General features: G+C 43.5%; 1 long non-coding RNA gene across 2 annotated transcripts in view; it reads left to right on the top strand.

Annotated features, from left to right (window-relative positions):
* Positions 1-7,296, top strand: part of LOC139362779 (uncharacterized) — a 38,105-nt gene extending 30,809 nt beyond the window's left edge. Inside the window, exons 3-4 of one of the 2 annotated variants that reach the window (XR_011622076.1) lie at positions 3,613-3,751; positions 5,292-7,290. This is a non-coding gene — a long non-coding RNA (uncharacterized lncRNA). Of the gene's footprint in view, positions 1-3,612 lie in introns of both variants that reach the window. The other variant, XR_011622075.1, reaches the window with a different exon arrangement.
* The last annotated feature ends 6,886 nt before the right edge of the window (positions 7,297-14,182 follow it).

The following is a 14,182-nucleotide window of genomic DNA, read 5'->3' as shown; positions in this document are numbered from 1 at the left end:
AAATAGAACTTCCATTTGATTGAGCAATCCCATTAGTGGGTATCTACCCAAAGGAAAAGCAATCCCTGTATAAAAAAGAAAAAAATGATACCTGCACTCATATGTTTATCACAGCACTATGCACAATAGCAAAGATATGGAATCAACCTGAGTGGTGTCCATCAACAAATGATGGGATACAGAAAATGTGATGTGTGTGTGTACATACATACATACATATACATATACACACACACACACACACATATATATATAGAGAGAGAGAGAGACAAGTTCTGGCTCTATCACCCAGGGTAGAGTGCAGTGGCACGATCTCGGCTCGCTGGAACCTCTGCCTCCTGGACTCAAGCCATCCTCCCACCTCAGTCTTCCGAGTGGCTGAAACTACATGCACAGGCCACCACACCCGGCTAATTTTTGTATTTTTTGTAGAAACAAGGTTTCAGGCCAAGTGCAGTGGCTCACCACATGTAATCCCGGTGCTTTGGGAGGCCAAGGCAAGCGGATCACCTGAGGTCGGAGTTGGAGACCACCCTGGCCAACATAGTGAAACCCCGTCTCTACTAAAAATACAAAAATTAGCTGGGTGTGCACCTGTAGTCCCAGCTACTTGGGAGGCTGAAGCAGGAGATTCGCTTGAACCCAGGAGGCGGAGGTTGCAGTGAGCCGAGATTGTGCCACTGCACTCCAGCCTGGAGTGACAGTGAGACTCCATGTCAAAAAAAAAAAAAATTAGAAAAGAGGTTTTGCCATGTTGTCCAGGCTGTTCTCAAAATCATGAGCTGCAGCAATCTGCCTGCCTCAGCCTCCTAAAATGATCATAGTCCTGAGTCACCAAACCTAGCCTAGTGTGTGTGTGTGTGTGTGTGTGTATACACGTGTATATATATGTGTATATGTATATATATGTGTACATGTATATGTAGATATGTGTGTATATATACACATATATATACGTGTGTGTGTGTGTGTGTGTGTGTGTGTGTGTGTATATATCCTGCCTCAGCCTCCCGAGTACCTGGAATTACAGGCACACGCCATCACTCTCTGCTAATTTTGTATTTTTAGTAGAAACGGGGTTTCTCCATGTTGGCCAGGCTTGTCTCGAACTCCCAACCTCAGGTGATCCACCCACCTCGGCCTCCCAAAGTGTTGGGATTACAGGCATGAGCCACCACACCTGGCCCATACATACATATATATATTACAATGGAATACTATTTAGCCATAAAAAAATGAAATCGTATCTTTTGTAGCAACATGGGTGGAACTGGAGGCCACTGTCTTAAATGAAACAACTCAGAAACAGAAAGTCAAATACCACATGTTCTCACTTATACATGGGAGCTAAATAATGTGTACACATGGACATAGAGTGTGGACCAATAGACACTGGAGACTAGGAAGGGTGGGTGGGTGGGAGGGGTAGAGGAGTGAAAAATTATTTAATGGGTACAATATACATTATTTTGGTGACGGTTACACTAAAAGCCCAGACTTCACCACTACAATATATTCACATCACAAAACTGCACTTGTATCCCTTATATTTATACCAAAAAGCAATCTTTTACTGGTTAGCTTTAGTACATCCCCTGAGAGAATTTGAGATGCTTTGCAGGGGCTAAAAATAGAGGCATTCCTGTTCTACCAACCAATTTTGTTCAGTTTCCTGTCTAGTACCTGCATAAGAAAAATGAATTTTTAAAATTCTTGGAGATTTTAATGTATTTATCTTTTGCATTATAAAACCCTACTCTGGAAGATACTCTTTAGACATTCCAGATATTGGAATTTTATGTACAGTAAAATTTCCAAAATAATTTTGGAGACTAACATGGACTTACTTTCTTCTTTCTTCCCCTTCCTTCCTTCCTTCCTTTCTTTTTTCTTTCCTTCTTTCTTTCTTTCTCTCTCCTTCCTGTCTCTCTCCCTCCTTCCTCTCTCTCTCCTTTTTTCCTCTCTCCTTCCTTCCTCTCTCTCCTTCCTTCCCCTTCCTTCCTTTTCTTTCTTTTCTTTCTTGACAGAGTCTTACTCTGTCATCTAGGTGGAAGTACAGTGGTGCAATCTCGGCTCGCTTCCCAGGCTCAAGTGATTCTCATGCCTCAGCCGCCCGACTACCTGGGACAACAGGCATGCATCACCATGCCTGGATAATTTTTGTATTTTTCAGTAGAGACAGGGTTTCACCATGTTGGTCAGGCTGGTCTCAAACTGCTGATCTCAGGTGCTAGGATTATAGGCATGAGCCACCGTGCCTGGCCTAACATGGAGTTTTTTTAACTTTTTTTGGTCAAGGTGAGTCCCTTGAAATGTTAAAAACCTATTCATTCCCATCATTCACAAAAAGGACATTTTAACTCCAAGATAAATAGGAGAGTCAAAAACTGGACCAAAAAAGGAATATATTGTAATTAAACGGGATAAATTTTTCTTCCACTGTTTGGGGCTTGAAATCTATCACCTTCCATCCAGTGGGAGTGAGCCTCTGATGATGAAAAGGGTATTTTCTCTAAGTTTACTTTAACAACAGTCATCATTGGGCCATTTAAAATTATTGGCAGGAGTTGGGCACGGTGCCTCATTCCTGTAAATCACGCATTTTGGGAGGCTGAAATGGGTGGATCACGAGGTCAGGAGTTCAAGACCAGCCTGGCCAACATGGTGAAACTCCATCTCTACAAAGACAAAAATTAGCTGGGTGCAGTGGTGTGCGCCTGTAGTCCCAGCTACTCAGGAGGCTGAGGCAGGAGAACTACTTGAACCCGGGAAGCAGAGGTTGCAGTGGGCTGAGATCACACCCATTGCACTCCAGCCTGGGTGACAGAGTGAGAATCCGTCTTAAAAAAAAAATTCTTGGCAGGGCCTGGTGTCTACAAATCATACATTTCTTTAGTGTGAAGGCAGCACTACCTGTAGCAGGATATTGCTTCACACATCTAACCTCTTGTAGTTTATTTCACTAAACTGAATTTTACAACATGGAAATAGTATGTACCTTATTTCCTCACATACTTCCATCTCATAAAATTTCTCCTAGAACCTCTTTTGAGTATCAAATAAAAGGTGACTTTTATGGTTTTAAAGTCTCTCTGTTCTCCCTCTCCCTAGCTCCCCACCTAGATAGGCTGCCATTATGATCGCTAACAGGAAAATTGACAGATTTAAAATTACTGTTTATGTTATTGTCTGTGCAGGAACATTCAAAAAATAATTTGTGTCTCATTCTGCTGTAGAGACAAAAATACTTTTTTTGTTGTTTTTTGAGATGGAGTTTTGCTTGTTGCCCAGACTGGAGTGCAGTGTTGAGATCTCGGCTCACTGCAACCTCCACCGTGCGGGTTCAAGCGATTCTCCTGCCTCTGCCTCTCGAGTAGCTGGGATTACAGGTGCCCACCACTAAGCCCAGATAATTTTCTTGTAATTTTTAGTAGAGACAGGGTTTCAACATGTTGACCAGGCTAGTCTCAAACTCCTGACCTTGAATGATCTGCCCTCCTCTCGTTCCCAAAGTGCTGTGATTACAGGCATGAGCCACCACACCTGGCTGACAAAAATATTTTTTTAAATTCTCCTAATGGCTGTTTTGTTTTGTTTGTTTTTTTGTTTTAGGATCTTGCTCTGTCACCCAGGCTGGAGTACAGCTGCACCATCACTGCTCACTGTAGCCTCAACCTGGTGGGCTCAAGTGATCCTCCCACTTCAGCCTCCTGAGTAACAGGGGACTACAGACATGCACCACCATGACCGGGTAATTTTTAAATTTTTTGTAGAGACTGGGGTTTTATTTATTTATTTATTTTTGAGAAGTCATCCAGGCTGGACTGCAGTGGCGTGATCTCAGCTCACAGAACCTCTGCCTCCCAGATTCAAGAGATTCTACTTCCTCAGTCTCCCAAGTAGCAGGGACTATAGGCGCCCATCACCACGCCCGGCTAATTTTTCTTTTTTGGTTGTTGTTGTTTTTTGAGACAGAGTTTTGCTCTGTCTCCCAGGCTGGAGTGCAATGGCGCGATCTCCGCTCACTGCAACCCCGGCCTCCCGGGTTCAAGCAATTCTTGTGCCTCAGCCTTCTGAGTAGCTGGGATCACAGGTGCGTGCCACCACGTCCAGCCAAGTTTTGTATTTTTAGTAGAGACAGAGCTTCACCATGTTGGCCAGGCTGGTCTCGAACTCCTGACCTCACATGATCTGTCTGCTTTGGCCTCCCAAAGTGCTGGGATCATAGATGTGAGCCACTGCACTCTGTCTTTCCCCCCCCCCCCCAGAGTCTCACTCTGTCACCCAGGCTGGAGTGCACTGGTGCAATCTCAGCTCACTGCAACCTCTGCCTCCTGGATTCAAGTGATTCTCCTGCCTCAGCCTCCCAAGTAGCTGGGATTACAGGTGCATGCCACCACACCCAGCTAATTTTTGTATTTTTAGTAGAGACAGGGTTTCACCATGTTGGCCAGGCTGGTCTCAAAGTCCTGACCTCAGGTAATCCACCTGCCTCAGCCTCCCAAAGTGCTGGGATTACAGATGTTAGCACAGCCCCTGATTGCTGTTTGAGATATATGTTAGTTTGGTTAATTTGTGCTGGATATGGAGATGCTCTTCTAGGCCAGAGAAGTATTAAAGAAAATGATCACCTTAAAAAGCTAATACAAAGGCTGGGTGCAGTGGCTCATGCCTATGATCCCAGTATTTGGGAGGCTGTGGTGGGAGGATTACAGGAGCCTAGGAGTTTGAGACCTTCCTGGGCAACAAAGCAAGACCCCATTTCTACAAAAAATAAAAAAATAGTAGCTGGGCACAGTGGTGTGCACCTATAGTCCCAGCTACTTGAGAACCCGAGGTGGGAGGATCACTTGATCCCAGGAGTTGGAGGCTGTAGTGAGTCATGATGTCCCACTGCACTCTTATCTGAATGACAGAGCTAGACCCTGTCTCAAAAAAAGGTCCAGTGCGGTGGCTCACGCCTATAATCCCGGCATTTTGGGAGGCTGAGGTGGGCGGATCACCTGAGGTCAGGAGTTTGAGACCAGCCTGGCCAATATGGTAAAACCCCATTTCTACTAAAAATACAAAAAATTAGCTGGGTGTGGTGGGGTGCGCCTATAATCCCAGATACTCGGGAGACAGGCAGGAGAACTGTTTGAACCCAGGAGGCGGAGGTTGCAGTGAGCTGAGATGGTGCCACTGCCCTCCAGCCTAGGAGACAGAGCAAGATTCTATCTCAAAAAAAAAAAAAAAAAAAAAAAAAAAAGAAAAGTTAATTAAAAAATTGCATTGTACTTGAATTTCCTCAGGTATCAACAGTCTGTGGGTAAAAAAGGAGAGTAACATTAACGATTCAAGGCCGGGTGCGGTGGCTCACGCCTGTAATCCCAACACTTTGGGAGGATGAGGCGGGCGAATCACAAGGTCAGGAGATCGAGACCATCCTGGCTAACACGGTGAAACCCCGTCTCTGCTAAAAAATACAAAAAATTAACCAGGCGTGGTGGCGGGCGCCTGTAGTCCCAGCTACTCGGGAGGCTGAGGCAGGAGGATGGTGTGAACTCGGGAGGCGGAGCTTGCAGTGAGACGAGATTGCGCCACTGTACTCCAGCCTGGGCGACCCAGCAAGACGCTGTCTCAAAAAAAATAAAATAAAATAAAATAAACAACGATTCAGATTCCACTGGCTCTTGTTCCCATGGATTCACAGAAGAAGTTCAGCCCAATTTCAAAACTTCACATTTGCTTCTGGGAAGCCCATTCTGGAAAGTTTCCTGTGGCCCCCGCCAGAAGGCAGCGCTACTTCGCCCAGCAACACAAGTCTCTGCAGCACCTGCCCCGGCAGCGCCAGTTGAGCCCCCGAAGCTGGGAAGGCTTAAGCTGACTCCTCTGCTGCACATAGCAAAAAATGGTCATTTCTGTAGCTGCAGCTACAGATCTACGATAATCAATCTATATCCATATTTTATGGGGGTTTTTTGAGGCAAAGTCTGGCTCTGTTGCCCAGGCTGGAGTGCAGTGGCATGATCATCATTCACTTGTAGCCTTGACCTCCCTGGCTCAGGTGATCCTGCCACCTCAGCCTTCCAAGTAGCTGAGACCATAGGCATGTACCACTAAGCATGGCTAATTTTTCAATTTTTATTTTTTGTAGAGACAAGGTCTCCCTGGGTTGCCCAAACTGCTCTTGAATTCCTGGGCTCAAGCAATCCTCCTGTCCTGACATCCTGAAGTGTTGGGACTACATACGTGAGCCACTGCGCCCAGCCCTTTTTGTTTTTGTTTTTGTTTTGTAAAGGTAACTTCCCAGTGGAATCCTCAAGATTTCTTCATGTTTTTGGAAAAATGAGCTACATTTGAGATTGTTTTCCTTTTTGGAATTTAATGGTATTCATTACATTACATAGCTATGCTGAGCTCTATTACACTAAAAAGTAGGCTAATTGTCTTAACTTTGACAGTAATGACATTAAATGTGTGAAGATTATATTTGGAATAAAGCACTTGGATTCATTCATTTCTTCAGTAAATATTTATTGAGCACTAGTATGTTCCAGGGAGTGTCTGTCTACCTTCTGGGGACAAGTGATAACAAAATCCCTGTCCTCGTGGTGAGTTAACAATCAACAAACTAACAAACATTTAATTTATGTCATCAACTCATTTCCACAAAGATAATAACATCTTGACTTCAAGTTTTCTGAGTTTCTGGTCTAAAGAATTGTGACCTTCAAGAGCTCAAATCATTTGTTGGGGAGAGAGGCCAGTGACACATTTTTTCCTTTACAATGAAAGTACCTGTAAAAAGAGGAAGAGAAACTCGGAGGGTAAAGATAAAAAACGCTGAAATCTTCTTTCTGGATTTCAGATAGAGTCTCTCGCCCTAATTGATGCAATTTACACACCATGCGTCTCCTTCCCTAGGACCTTCTCCAGTTCTTGGGGACTACAGATGAACTTACTTTTAATACATTTTATGGCATTTGGAGGCCCTCCAGTGGACAAATACTATACCTGAAAAAAATCCTTTTGCTATGCTAAAGTGTTCACGTGTGAAGTGTACTCGTGTTTGCAACTTACTTTGAAATACATATTTTAAAAGATGGAGTAATGGATGAATAGTGATGCATAGATCATTAGACATGTGATAAAAATAACAATGTTAGTTGTAGAATCTAGATGATGAGTATATTATATGACTCACTGTATAATTCTTTCAACTTTTCTGTTTGAACATTTGATAATAAAATATTGAATAAAAATCTCTTTGCTAAAGATTAATGCCTTTAGTTCACATTATTGAAAATTTTGCTGAGATAACATGTAAATTACCTTCAAAAATCATCTTAAAAATTGTCTTAATAAACATGGATTTTTTTTTTTATTTTTGAGACAAGGGTCTTACTCTGTCACCCAGGCTGGAATGCAGTGGTATGATCATGGCTCACTGCAGCCTTGACCTTCCAAGCTCAAGAGATCCTCCCATCTCAGCCCTCCGAGTAGCTAGGACTACAGACGAATTAAAAAATTAACCCAGCTAATTAAAAAAAAATTTTTTTTTTGAGTTGGAGTCTTGCTCTGTTGCCCAGGCTGGAGTGGAGTGCAGTGGTGTGATCTTGGCTCACTGCAACCTCTACCTCCTGGGTTGAAGCAATTCTCCTGCCTCAGCCTCCCTAGTAGCTGGAATTAGAGATGTGTGCCACCACACCTGGCTAACTTTATTTTCTGTAAAGATGGGGTTTTGCCATGTTGGCCAAGCTGCCCTCGAACTCCTGACCTCAAGTGATCCACCTGCGTCAGCCTCCCAGAGTGCTGGGATTCCAGGCATGAGCCACTGCACCAAGCCTTAAAAATGTTTTCGTAGGCCGGGCGCGGTGGCTCAAGCCTGTAATCCCAGCACTTTGGGAGGCCGAGACGGGCAGATCACGAGGTCAGGAGATCGAGACCATCCTGGCTAACACGGTGAAACCCCGTCTCTACTAAAAAATACAAAAAACTAGCAGGGCGAGGTGGCATGCGCCTGTAGTCCCAGCTACTCGGGAGGCTGAGGCAGGAGAATGGCATAAACCCGGGAGGCGGAGCTTGCAGTAAGCTGAGATCCGGCCACTGCACTCCAGCCCGGGCGACAGAGCCAGACTCCGTCTCAAAAAAAAAAAAAAAAAAAATGTTTTCGTAGAGACAAGGTATCACTATCTTGCCCAGGCTGGTCTTGAACTTCTGGGCTCAAGCAATCCTCTTGCCCCAGACTCCCAAAGTGCTGGGATTACAGGTATGAGTCACTGCACCCTGCCTGGATTAATTTTTAAATGCCTAAAAAACACTTATTTTTAGAAAGTTTAGACAATGTAAATGTGAAATAGCTCTATGAATTCTTTGTTTGAAAAAAGGCTTATCTTCCTGGAATATCTGTTTTATGAACTCAGGCAATTGTTAACAAGTTAACTGAATTTACTTTGCTTTTTACATTAGAGAGGCAATCGTTTGAGAATTATTGACAATAATTTTTCTTAGGGAGATGCATTGGTCTGGGTTCAATGCAGAGGCAAAATCTACCCTTAGCTGGTGTAAGCCAAAAGGGACTTACTACATGGTATATTATAAAATTTGTCAGGTTAAAGAAACAGCATATAAGGACTTTGGGAGGCCGAGGTGGGCAGATCACAAGGTCAGGAGTTTCAGACCAGCCTGGCCAATATGGTGAAACCCTGTCTCTACTAAAATTACAAAAATTAGGCGGGAGTGGTGGCAGGCACCTGTAGTCCCAGCTACCCAGGAGGCTGAGGCAGGAGAATCACTTGAACACGGGAGGCAGAGGTTGCAGTGAGCCAAGATTGAGACACTGCACTCCTGCCTGGGTGGCAGAGTGAGACTCCATCTCAAAAAAAAAGAAATAGTGTATAGGCTGAGCTTCAGGAGTGACTCACAAATCTACTCTATAGACCTGGGCTGTCAAAACATGCTGTTGATGCCAGGATCCAGAAGCCAGCCCTACAGCTGCTAGTTCCAGAGCCACATTGCCTTTCCTATAAAACACTCCATCAAGAAGGATGCCTCATAATCTGTCTCTCTGCCACTCAATTATGAATTCTTCACTATATGCAAGTGCTTCTAGCAGAGGTTAGTTGGTTTGAGATAGGGTCTCATTCTGTTGCTCAGGCTGGACTGCATGGCACAATCGTGACTCCCTGCAGCCTTGACCTTCTGGGCTCAAGTGATTATCTTGCCTCAGCCTCCTGATTGGCTGGGGCTACAGGTGCATGCCACCACGTCTCACTAGTGGTTTTTTTTTTTTTTTTTTCAGAGATGGAATCTCGCTATGTTGCCCAGGCTGGTCTCGAACTCCTGGGTTCAAGTGATTCTCCCACCTCAGCTGCCCAAAGTGTTGCAATTTAAAATTTATGTAACAGCCCGAAAAAGGGTACCTTCTTCACTCTGACTGCCACCTCCATTCAGACAATTTCTTTGTAAGTTATGTGCATCTGGGTCTACCTGTAAGCAGAAAATAGGGTTAGGCCCTCAAGGAGCTTGCAAGCGAATGTGGAAGACATATTTTATAAACAGCCAATTTTAAATGATGTGGAAAAACTGAATAGAATACAAGAGCCAAGGAAGCTTGATGGAGAAAGTAGATAATTCTGCCAGAGATCAAGGGAGTGATACATGGAGAAGTAGAAAGACTTTATAAACAAAGTAAACTTGGTGGACTTTGAAAGGTATGTCACTCTACTTTTGCTTTTGGAGAAAGTGGTCAGGGTGGGGCCAAGGAGCAAAGCATAGAGTTGGAAAATTCCAAGGTTTATTTGGGGGCTAAATTTCTGGTTGAAGGTTAGGGTGGAGGAGGAGTGGGAGTGGCAGATAAGGCTAGAAAGCTTGGAGTCACATAATAGATGTCAAATGCTAAGGCCTCTCTGCTCTCATGGTTACTTTCCTGGGAGGAATTACTTAAATAGGGCTGTGACTTGAATATATAATATCACCTAACTCCAGTCCCGCCTCCTCTCCCACATCTTTCATCTAGTATAGAGGGAACAAACCTTCCCTTCATTGTAACCTAGGACAAGTTACTTAACTTCTCTCCGTAACTTGATATCCAAATATATAAATGGAGACTGAAGATAGTGCCTATATTGTTAGTTAAATAATTTACTTAAAACAGTATGTGGACACAGTGAGCACCATATGAACGCTTGTAAGTTGGAGGCAGTAGATATAGCATTGCCTATCAGAAATTCTCAAATAATTGTTTAGAGACATTTAAATAAAAAGGAGGCTGGGCACAGTGGCTCACGCCTGTAATCCCAGCACTTTGGGATACCGAGGTGGGCAGATTATTTGAGGTCAGGAGTTTGAGACCAGCCTGGCGAACATGGTGAAATCCCATCTCTACTAAAAACAAACAAAAAAAAATACAAAATATGACCCGCGCATGGAGGCACATGCCTGTAATCCCAGCTACTCGGGAGACTGAGACAGGAGAATAGCTTGAACCCAGGAGGCGGAGGTTGCAGTGAGCCGAGATTGGGCCACTGCATGCCAGCCTGGGCGACAGAGTGAGACCCTGTCTCAAAAAAATGAAAAAGAAAAAAAAAGGATTTTTAGACTTGTGCTAACTCCCAGTCATGGGCTTAAGACTTTCACAATAAAAATCACTACGTGTATATATCATTCTAGCCTTAAAAAACATAATTGCTAAAAGGACTATTAGAATGCCTTTCTACTTTACAGTCTGGGTAAATGCTTTCCCAGATTTAGGAGCTTCTTAGAGAGTTTTATCAAACATGCAGGCACATTTCTGATTATTTAAGGCTTAAGACTTAGGAAATTCTTTGGCTTTTAGCTACAGCCTTTTGACGTTTTCACTGTTCATTACCAGTATCGTGCTGTGGAAAGGAAAAGAGAAGGGACACAGGTGATTTTATACAGACAAACAGTGGAAAAGTGATAGTGGATAGGAAAAAAGTAGAATCTACATGAAATATTTGTAGATTTAATTTATATTCTGTTCTCCATTATTGTAATTGTTTGTGTCATACATTGCTGCATAATAAACTACCGTAGACTGGGTGCAGTGGCTCATGCCTGTAATCCTAGCACATTGGGAGGGTGACATGGGAACATTGCTTGAGGCCAGGAGTTCAAGACCGACCTGGGCAACATAGCAAGACCCCATCTCTACATGTGAAAAAATAAAAAATAAATTAGAAAACTACTATAAAACATAACTTTAAAAGAACACTTAATGATTTCTCACCGTTCTGCATGAGGGCACTGCTATATGACTTTCTTCCATGTGATGTGGGCTGGGACTTGTTGGGAATCTCTCCACATGGTCTCTCATCAGTTCATGGCTTAGCCTGAGCTTCTTTACATGCCAGCAGTACCCCAAGAGACTGAAGCAGGAGGTCTCTTAAGGTCTAGACCCAGAATCAGCCCAGAAACACATCTGCTCATTTTATTGGTTAAAGCAAGGCACAAGGCCAGCCCAAATACTAGGGCTGGGAAAACAAACACTACCTTGACGAGAGGAGCTGCAAAATATTGTGGCTATGATTTCCAACATACGTCAGTAGCTGACCAAGTTGACTGTAAAATTAAATTGGACAAAATTGGTAAAAATTCCAGATTCTGACTTCTGCCAGACATTTACCCCATTTTGCATTTACCCCTTTTGCAGATCTGCAGATTAGGAAGTAGACAGAAACAGTAAGAAAAAACACGTGGATAACCTTAATCAGTTTTCGTTTGTGTATGTGTGTGTGTGTGTGTGTGTGTGCATGTGCGTGTGTAGAAACAGGTTCTTGCTAGGATGTCCAGGTTGGAGTGCGGTGGCTATTCACAGGTGATATCACAGCACACTGTGGCCTCAAATTTCTGGGCTCAAACAATCCTCCCACTTAAGGCCTCCTCAGTAGTGGGGACGATAGGCACATGCCACTGCGCCCAGCTTCAAGACTTTTTTTTTTTTGAGATGGAGTCTTGCTCCATCACCCAGGCTGAAGTGCAATGGCACGATCTCATCTCACTGCAACCTCTGCCTCCTGGGTTCAAGCAATTCTCTTGCCTCAGCCTCCCAAGTAGCTGGGATTACAGGGGCCTGCCACCACACCCAGATAATATTTGTATATTTAGTAGAGACAGAATTTCACCATGTAGGCCAGGCTGATCTTCAGCTTCAACTTCTGATTTCAGGTGATCCACCCACCTCAGCCTGCCAAAGTGCTGGGATTACAGGTGTTATCCATAATGCCTGGCGAACTCATAGGCTTTAAAACATATGTCTTGGGAGCTGGGTGCGGTGGCTCACGCCTGTAATCCCAGCACTTTGGGAGGCCGAGGCGGGCGGATCACGAGGTTAAGAGATCGAGACCATCCAGGCTAACATGGTGAAACCCCGTCTCTACTAAAAATACAAAAAAAAAAAAAAAAAAAAAAAGATTAGCTGGGCCCACTGGTGGTGCGTGCCTGTAGTCCCAGCTACTCAGGAGGCTGAGGCAGGAGAATTGCTTGAACCCGGGAGGCAGAGGTTGCAGTGAGCTGAGATTGCACCACTGCACTCCAGCCTGGCCACAGAGTCTCGTCTTAAAATATATATATATATATATATAAATAAACATGTGTGTGTGTGTGTGTGTGTGTGTGTGTGTGTGTGTGTCTTGGGCTCATGCCTGTAATCCTGGCACTTTGGGAGGCTGAGGCAGGTATATCACTGGAGGTGAGGAGTTGGAGACCAGCCTGGCCAACATGATGAAACCCTCTCTCTACTAAAAATACAAAAATTAGCCGGGTGTCGTGTCAGGCGCCTGTACTCCCAGCTACTTGGAGGCTGAGACAGGAAAATCGCTTGAACCTGGGAGGCGGAGGTTGCAGAGACCCCAGATCATGCCACTGCACTCCAGTATGGGCGCCAGAGCAAGACTCTGCCTCAATAAATAAATAAATTAATTAAATTAAATAAATAAAGCCTATCAGTGACCTTTGACTTAACTAGCCCCTTTTTCAACTGAGTTAACTAGTACATACATTTCTTATCCATTAAAGCCTGTATTCCTATCTTCTCTGAAATCTAGAGGCATATAATAGGGTCAGTGGTTAAGAGTGAGGATTTTAGAATAGGAGCTAGATTTAAATTGTGGCTTTGTACTACTTTGTGTGAGTTTATATACATTATCTAAAGTCTGTATTTTTCAGATTTATTCATAAGACAGTCTACCTCACAAGGTTTTTGTGAAGACTGAATAAATATGTGTACAGAGATTAGCAGAGTGTCTGGCACACGGAAAGCATCCAACAAGGTCAATGATTTTTATTTGCTAGGCCTCAGTCTGCAGGAACATATACTGAAGCTTTAAGATTTGCTCAAGCCTCTTGCAAAATGGTCTATGGGGCATCTGGCAGTAGGGCCTTCATATACACTCCCAAACACTGAAGCCACCCAAACAAACTTTTGTACTTAGCTCTCTGAATTTGGAGTGACTTTTCTAAATTTTTGACCCATAAATTTCCTCTTGGTTTGCTTTGCTGCCCCCTTCTGGTGGAATGGCAGAAGAGTTAGATGACATTCCAATCCCTACTGTCACTCAAACTGCTAAAAGCTATCGATATTTTGAATCCTTAGTCAAAGAATCCAACTCGCAAAAATCTCTGGCCTTACATTCAAGTGAATTCAAATGAAAATAAAGTTTAAATGTAAAACTTCTACCCATGAATTTAAATTTATTTCTATTACATGGAAAGTGATACTGGTAGGTAAAATAATTATTAGTTATTAAAATGGATTACTCATTTTAGATTGAAAAGATTTAAGAATATTTTGCTATTCTGAATGGCCACAGAAAATTCCCTATAAACTGCATTTCAATTTTCTGAAACAGTGAAATGTGTACATATAGAGTCTTAATTTTAAAAAACTTTTTTCCTAGGCTGGGCACAGTGGCTCATGGCTGTAATCCCAGCACTCTGGGAGGCCAAGGCGGATGGATCACGAGGTCAGGAGTTTGAGAACAGCCTGTCCAACACAGTGAAATCCCATCTCTACTAAAAATACAAAAATAAGTTGGGTGTGGTGGCATACACTTGTAGTCTCAACTACTCAGGAGGCTGAGGCAGGAGAATCGCTTGAACCCGGGAGGCAGAGGTTGCAGTAAGCCGAGATCATACCACTGCACTCCAGCCTTGGACCAACAGAACAAGACTGCATCTC

The sequence above is a fragment of the Macaca nemestrina genome, chromosome 4, assembly GCF_043159975.1.
Source record: "Macaca nemestrina isolate mMacNem1 chromosome 4, mMacNem.hap1, whole genome shotgun sequence".
Taxonomy (NCBI): domain Eukaryota; kingdom Metazoa; phylum Chordata; class Mammalia; order Primates; family Cercopithecidae; genus Macaca; species Macaca nemestrina.
The sequence above is the reverse complement of the archived record's forward strand: the minus strand, read 5'-3'. Positions and strand labels throughout refer to the sequence as shown.